We start from the raw sequence: 7,572 nt of genomic DNA, 5'->3' as shown, positions 1-7,572 counted from the left end.
ACATTCACTTAACTGGTTTTGCAAGGTTGTGATTGAGATTTAAATTTCCTCTATGTCTCTTTGACTCTGCTTCATGCGATCTATTTCTTTCCTGTATTGCTCATTCAAGGAATCCATCATTTTTCTAATCTCCTCTATTTTTTATCAATATCTTCTTTAGAAGCATTTATAAATTCTTTTACTGCAGTGTTTTCTTCAGACTGAGTTTCCTCCCTGTGTTTCTGTAGTTGCTTCTTTACTTCAGATGCTATGAGTTCTGAGAATTCTTTATTTCAGAAAAGAATTCTGCTGTGAGTTCCTCTATAACTTTCTGCTGTTACTTATTTACTATCAACACTATTAATTCATACATTCGAGCTGAGGTAGTAGAAAAGAATTCCACTCTGAGTTCCTCTATGACTTTCTGCTGTTGCTTATTTCTTATTGATTCTATTAATTCATCCATTTGAGCTGAGCTAGTGTCCTCTGCACTTGTTCTGGGTGGGCACTGGGTTTCCTCCATATGTTTCTGCATTTGATTCTTTACGGCAGATGTTATTAATTCAGGGATTTCTTTTTTCATTTCCAATCTGAGTTCCTCTATACCTTTCTGCCGCTGTTTCTTTATTTCAGAAGCCATTGATTCATTGCTTTCAGCTGTGTGATTCCCTATTTGTTCTGTGTTAGTGTCCTCTGCACTTTATGGGTGGGCTTGGGTTCTGAGATTGCATTTTGCTCCTTCTTGTTGTCATTTTGTGTAACACCGTCTTCTGACCTTTCTTGTAGATCTTTGTTGCAGTTATAGCCTTAGCACCTACTGAAGTTCAGGTGCAGATCTATAAATTTTGCATTTAACCAGCTGTGCCTGGCTTGCGTCTGGCTGCTGTGCTCAGCTCCTTCCTGCTGCTGCCCTTGGGGGTGAACCTGTTGTGCCCCTCTGGTGAGATGTTCTGCTCCTGGACTAGCTGTGTGGTTCTGTCCTCTGCACTCTCTGCAGGGATTGCAGCTGCAGGGTTTCACCCCAGGCCTTATGCCAGGCCTGAGCTGAGTCTGGAGGGGACAAGGTAGAGTAGTGGGGAGAGGCAGCTCTCCCACACACTCACCGGGCCTGGACTAGGACTGGATCTGGGGGTTCCCGGAATGTGACAGAAATTCCTACTCTGTATGCAGGGTTGGGGGGGTACTACGGAGTGATGGGGGTCTTCCCAAGAGGGTGAAAGAATGTTTCACCCACTCTGCACCTGGGCTGGGACCAGTAGGTCACACCAGCACAGAGTAGCTGGAAGCTCTCCCACACACTCACCGGGCCTGGGCTAGGACTGGATCTGGGGGTTCCCGGAATGCGGCAGAAATTCCTACTGGGTAGGCAGGGTAGGGGAGGTGCTGCGGAGTGGTTGGGGGCATCCCATGGAGGTGGAAGAGGGTCTCACCCGCGCTATGCCTGGGCTGGGACCAGTAGGTCCCACTGGTGCAGGGTAGCTGGAAGCTCTCCCACACACTCACTGGGCCTGGGCTAGGACTGGGTCTGGGCGTTCCCGGAAAGCGGCTGGTTCTTTTCCATTTTATTTAATGTGATACATAAAAACATAAAAGATTATACATATTAATAGGGTATTGTGTGATGTTTCAATATACGTACCTATCATACAATGTTTAAATCCAATTAAACATTTCTTGGTGAAAACATTCAAAATCCTGTCATCTGTCTTTTTGAGATATGAAATTGTCATCTACAGCTCCCCTACTATCTATACCTCCCCTACCTCTTGAATATTAAGAGCTTCTATCTTACTGTAAGTTAATATCTGTTGATCTACTTTTCCTTCCCATTGCTTCTTGGCCTTCTTGGCTAAGGTCAAGTGCAACTTTTCTTTCTCTCTCCCTCGCTCCAACTTCTGGTAACAGTCATTCTATTCTCAATTTTTATGAGATCAACTTTTTAATATGCTGAGTGAGATCCTACAATATTTGTCTTCCTGTGTTTATTTCACTTAATTCATGATAGTTACTGCCATCCCTGTTGTCACAAATAATAATCTTTTTTATTACATAATGTTGCTATTATTACAGCAAACATGAGAATGCAGATATCTAACATACTGATTTTATTTTCTTTGGATATATACCCAGTAGTGGAATTGAGGGACCATTTTCTTTTCTTTTTTTTTATTTTTGACATCAGTTATTTTTATTTTATTTTTTTTAATAAATATAATTTTAAGTTTTTTTTAAATTTTATTTATTTATTTGAGAGAGAGAGAGAGAGAGAGAGAGAGAGAGAGAGAGAGAGAGTGGTGTGTGTGTGTGTGGCCAGCTCAGCCCACCAGGGGGCAGGGCTGGCTGGCATGTGGTGCTGGGGGATCGAACCGCGGTCCCTGATGCTTTGCTAAGCTTGTTCCAAGTAGGTGCTCCAGACCACTGAGCCATCTCTCCAGCCCGTTATTTTTATTTTAAAGAAAAAAAATAAAAACAATGGTACAAAATCTCAGAACAAGATTTTAGGAGAGTAACAATGGTTAGTACATTGTGTATTGTTACTGCCAAACTAGTTTCTCATATTACAAGATATAGGCAAGAAATAATAAATAAACAACATAGGTACAAATCTCTTTTTTTAAGTCAACAGAAAATGGAAATATACTTTTTAAAGTTTCTGATACTAGGAGAAGATATCATACAATGTCTTTTGAATAAATTGTAAGTGAAAGATACAGTATAAATCTTAGAACAAAAATTAAGATTAAGCAATATTCAGAAAATTAAATGTTTCAAAACAATTGAACTAAGAAAAAGTTTTCATGATAACAAAGAAGTACTAAGAGTAAAACATAAGATAAATACTGGAATGGCAAGTAAATGACCAGCACTTCAAACAGTTTGAGGATAGAATATCGCACAAAGTTCTCGTGTGTTGTGGACATGCATAATGACCGTGACAGTTACTGGTGGCTAGGCATCACTTGTGGAACTGAGCTACAGCTGTTTTGATGGATCATTTTATAGTTTTAATTTTTTGAGGCACCTTGACAGTTTTCAATAATTCATGTACTAATTTATATTTTCACATACAGTATACACAGTTCCCCTTCCTCTACATTCTCATCACTACTTATCTTTTGGCTTTTTGTAACAGTCATTCTTCTGGACTTCAGTGGTATCTCATTATGGTTTTGTTTCTCTGAAGACTAATAATGATGGGTACTTTGTTTCATATACTTGTTGGCTTTTTGTATGTCTTTAGAGAAATGTTTATTTAATTATGCTGCTCACTTTAAGACTTTTTATGGCTATTGAGTTTTTAAGAGTTCCTTATATATTCTGGACACTTAAGACATTGTCAGATGTGTAGATTTTAGGTATTTCATTCTATAGGTTTGTCTCTTCACTTTTCCTTTGATGGCTTTTTTTTTTTTTTAAGTAGGGTTAGTAGGCCAGCGAGGCAGCTCAGCAGACTAAGCACCTGCTTTGGCAAATCCAGAGAACAGGGTTTGATCCCTGGTTCTGCATGCTGCACCAGTGACCAAGTCTGAGCTGCACAGTGAGACCCTGTACCAAATACATAAATGAAAAAAGAAAAAAATTAAAGTAGGGTTAACCAGCCAGTTGTGGTGGCACAGTTCTGTAATCCCAGCATTTGGGAGGCTGAGGCAAAAATATTGGAGGATCCTTATCCTCCAATATTGTGAGTTGAAGACCAGCCTAGGATACAAAGTGAGCTCAAGGCTAGCCTGAACTACATAGTGAGACCCTGTCTCAAAAAAGACCAAAAATAAAAAAAATAGGTAGGGTTAACCATAGACATAGAGTTTGAGAACTGGGTTCTAGGAACTGGTGTTGTAAAACTGGCTGACCCTGCCTCACGTAGATGTCTCCAAATCTTAAGTCTGTATGTTTTTAATTTGTTTTGAGACAAGGTGTTGCTACATAGTGTAGGCTGGCCTCAAACTCAGTAGGTAGACCAAGCTGGCCTTCAACTTGCCTTGATCTTCTTGTCTCAGCCTTCTGAATGCTGAGATTACAGGTGTGTGCCACTACACCCAGCTTAAGTTTGTACGTTTTTACAGTGAGGAGTTTAGACTAGCTCAGTGATTTTGAAATTCTTTGTATTAGTAGTAAGACTATAAAAAATCTTATGTGGATATTCAATACTGAATATGTTAGAGCTACAGTTGGTCTTTATAGAAGTGGTTCAGAAAGTTCTTTTTTAGACAAGATTCTTTGTATACAGATGGGTAATGTGTTAATGGGACAATGTGGGAACAAGAGGTAAGGATGTGGGAACAAGCAAGTTAACATCATAGGCTATATTTTTGTGTATCAAAAATGAAGATAAAAAACTGGGTGTGGTGGTGCACACCTGTAATCTCAGTGCTTGGGAGGCTGAGAACAGGAGAATCACTATGAGTCTGATTTACGTAGTGAGACTCTGTAAACCTTGTCTGAAATTCATCAAAAAATAAATAAAATAAAGCTGCTAGAAGATATTGGCAAATGTTTTTTTTTGATAGTCTTACATGAAATAATACAAAGTTATACTTATGTCAGCTTCAAAACAGGCCCTTACCTCATTATGTAGACACTGTCTAGGTTGATTTGTTCTAGTAGGTAGGTCAGATGAACATCCAGGGCCCTGACTTTGCCTGCTTATCTAAATAAATACATTCACTGCTGTAACACATTATTTGCCATTTTATTGTGTCAAGAGGCCCTATGAGCTTGGCAGGGTCAAAGGTCATCCAGAAAACCAGCTTCCACTTTCTTTAATTTTGTAAACTAGAGTGAGGTGACTGAAAACCTGTATTTAGTCTGCAAGACTTCAGGAGTTTTGCAAGAACTAGGGGAGTGCAGAGTTTCCTGAAGATGTTGCAAAGTGACTGGCCTTCTTCAGAAGTCATGCAGTATTGTCCTTTGCTTTGGCTATGACTGCAGGAGTGCTGAGAGGCAAAACAAAGACTAGCACCTTGGAGTGGGCTTTTCTCTATGTGTCCAGAGGCCAGGCTGTTTCACTGAGAGGAAATAGTGTGTGTCTAATATTTTGATGTCTTTCACCATGTTGGTTCTTCATTGGTAATCATTTTTCCAAAACATAAATATTTCTCCACTCTAGTTAATTGCCAGTTCTAAATATAATGGTTAAACTTTCAAGGTCTTCATTCTTTAAGTGTAATTCTTCTAGCATGGTAGCTATAAACTATGTAAATAACACATTTTTTTGAGAATGCTTCTGAATTCCAAGAGCTGAATTCAGTAATGACAGCAATACCATTACAATTAAGGTCCATTCCACAGGATTGTGTATAATATTTCTGTTCGTTAATCTGAAAGTTCAGACTGGATTTTTAAGTTGACTGTAAATATCTCCTAAGGTAATCAGAAGAGGACCCAAAAGCCCAGGCAATACTTTACTCAGTTTTTCAAATATGATGCGTTTTCTAATCTGGTTCTGGGAACTTGAATCTATCAGCGGAAAGGTGGGATCATGCTCTTCTGAGTCCTGTGATATGGTAGTGTCTTCACTCAAAACATACTGTCCTCTGTAAAATTCCCTGATCCTCAGATTGAGTGTTTCAGTTTCTTTTTTCAAGGATTCATAACTTGGCAGTGCCTTAATGGCTGTTTCTGAGCCCCTGAAAGGTAAAGACTGATCCAGGCTATTCTGAGATCCCTTGAAGGCAAAGGAGTGATTATCTGAATCAGAGTTTATGTCATCTTCATCAAGTTCTTCATTAACTAGACAGGCTGAAGAGGGTTTCAGACATACAGAAGCATACTTTTGGCCATACAAAAACCTCAAAGTTTCTTCTGTCTTCCACTCAATCAAAGTCTCCCTCAGAACTTTAAGTAAGTTCATCTTTGCAACTTTAGGACACATCTGCACTGAACTAGAAACTTGGCTGGATCTGGCAAATTTCTTCTTAAAATGCTCAGCACTTTTTTTACTTATACCTACCAGAGTTATTTCTGATCTATTACATTTGTTTCAAGAAGCTTTTAGTCTTTCATGTGAAGGACTTTCTAGCCAAATCTGAGTATTTAGTTTCTGCAAAGGAGGTTCACAAACAGCAGCTTTCTTCTGACTATCTAATTTGCAACTGCCTAACTGCTCAGTGATTTCTGCTATTGTCTGTTCTTTGTCTTTGAGTGCGGAGTTAGTTTTTTGACCAGCTTTCTTTCTCATTATGTTTTTTTTTTGTGCAACTGTGACCCTTTACCCATTGTATTTGGTCTGTTTCCTGGTAGAACAGAGGAAACAAAGTCTTGTTCATTATCACTGGTACTCTCACTACAAGTGCTAGAAGAACTAGATTCATATTGCTTTTCAAAATGATCAAGATTATCAATATCTGATGTTTTAATGGCTTTACTGCATAATTGTACTTCTTCTCCTGAATGGCCACTTTGTCCTTCCTTTTACAGGTGAAAATCAGGTTGTTGTCCTCTTCTCGAACCCACACTGGAGTTTTGGGAATTTGTGCTTCAAAATACTTAGACGTTTTGTAACAAAAATTGCTGCAAAACGATTTTCTTTCAGTAATATCATAGACTTTATTTGTTTTGATAGAAATCTTATATTTCTGTTTTGGTATGACACCCAGCTTCGTCTGACATAAAGGATAAGCACAGAAGTTGATAACTGAACGTTCAACCACAACGTCCCTGCAATGAGCAGGTGTGATGAACTTCCCACATTCCACTAGGAAGTCTTCTGTGATGTTCTCTTCTAATAGTTGTTCGACAATATGTAGAGCTTTTCTCTCAAACTCAGTCATCTTTTTCACAGCTACTCTAAGTTCTGCTTTCATTTTAGAAGCATCTTCTTGTCTCAAAGCACTTGTTTTAGTACCTGTAGCCTTCCGGGATGCACTAGCAGCGCGGGGCCTGAGCCATCAAAAGCGTCGTCAGAGGCAGGGGCCTGGGAGATAAGTTTGTGAAGGAAGGGTTTTTTTTTTGACATCTTAGTGGCTTGTGCCACTTAGTGGTTGTATGCCTCAATACTTGGATGATTTTCCCAATATATTTATACCTCTGTCATAAATTATTCATTGTATTTCTTATCAAATATTTACATATCTTAAATGTTAAATATGGAATCTGTAGAGAAAATAGTACTAATTTACTACATAGTACTAATTTTCTACATTGTCCATTATGTGCCTTTACTTTATATTTCTTTATAATGTCTTGTTTCACAGTGGTGAGATGCTTTACATATATACTGCTGTCAGTCAGGGACTAATATAATGTGATGAAGAGATGATGGCCAGAATGGGTTTTATAGTGAGACCCTTTCTGAGAAACTAATATATTCATTATCCTTATTTTTTTTCATTTTCATAATTTTTTTCCTTTTGCCTCTTGTTACTCCAGCTTCATTAAAGTCATATGACTTTGTTTGGTTTTTGAGACATCTTCTCACTGTAGATTCCAGGCTGGCCATGAGCTAACTATGTAGCCCAGGCCAGCCTCAAATTTGTGGCAATTCTACTGCCTCTGCCTCCTAAGTAATGGGATGGCAGGTGTGTGCCACAACACTTGGATGGTTTTCCCAATATATTTATACCTCTGTCATAAATTATTCATTGTATTTCTTAT

General features: G+C 38.6%; 1 protein-coding gene and 1 pseudogene across 1 annotated transcript in view; one reads left to right on the top strand and one right to left on the bottom strand.

Moving 5' to 3' along the window:
- LOC111817554 (zinc finger protein 709-like) overlaps positions 1-7,572 on the top strand; it is a 58,542-nt gene that overhangs the window by 17,040 nt on the left and 33,930 nt on the right. The window lies entirely within an intron of this gene.
- The window catches only part of LOC101589953, a 5,153-nt pseudogene continuing 2,618 nt past the window's right edge, over positions 5,038-7,572 (bottom strand).

The sequence above is a fragment of the Octodon degus genome, unplaced genomic scaffold, assembly GCF_000260255.1.
Source record: "Octodon degus isolate 3935 unplaced genomic scaffold, OctDeg1.0 scaffold00061, whole genome shotgun sequence".
NCBI classification, from domain to species: domain Eukaryota; kingdom Metazoa; phylum Chordata; class Mammalia; order Rodentia; family Octodontidae; genus Octodon; species Octodon degus.
This window is presented reverse-complemented; position numbering and strand designations above follow the sequence as displayed.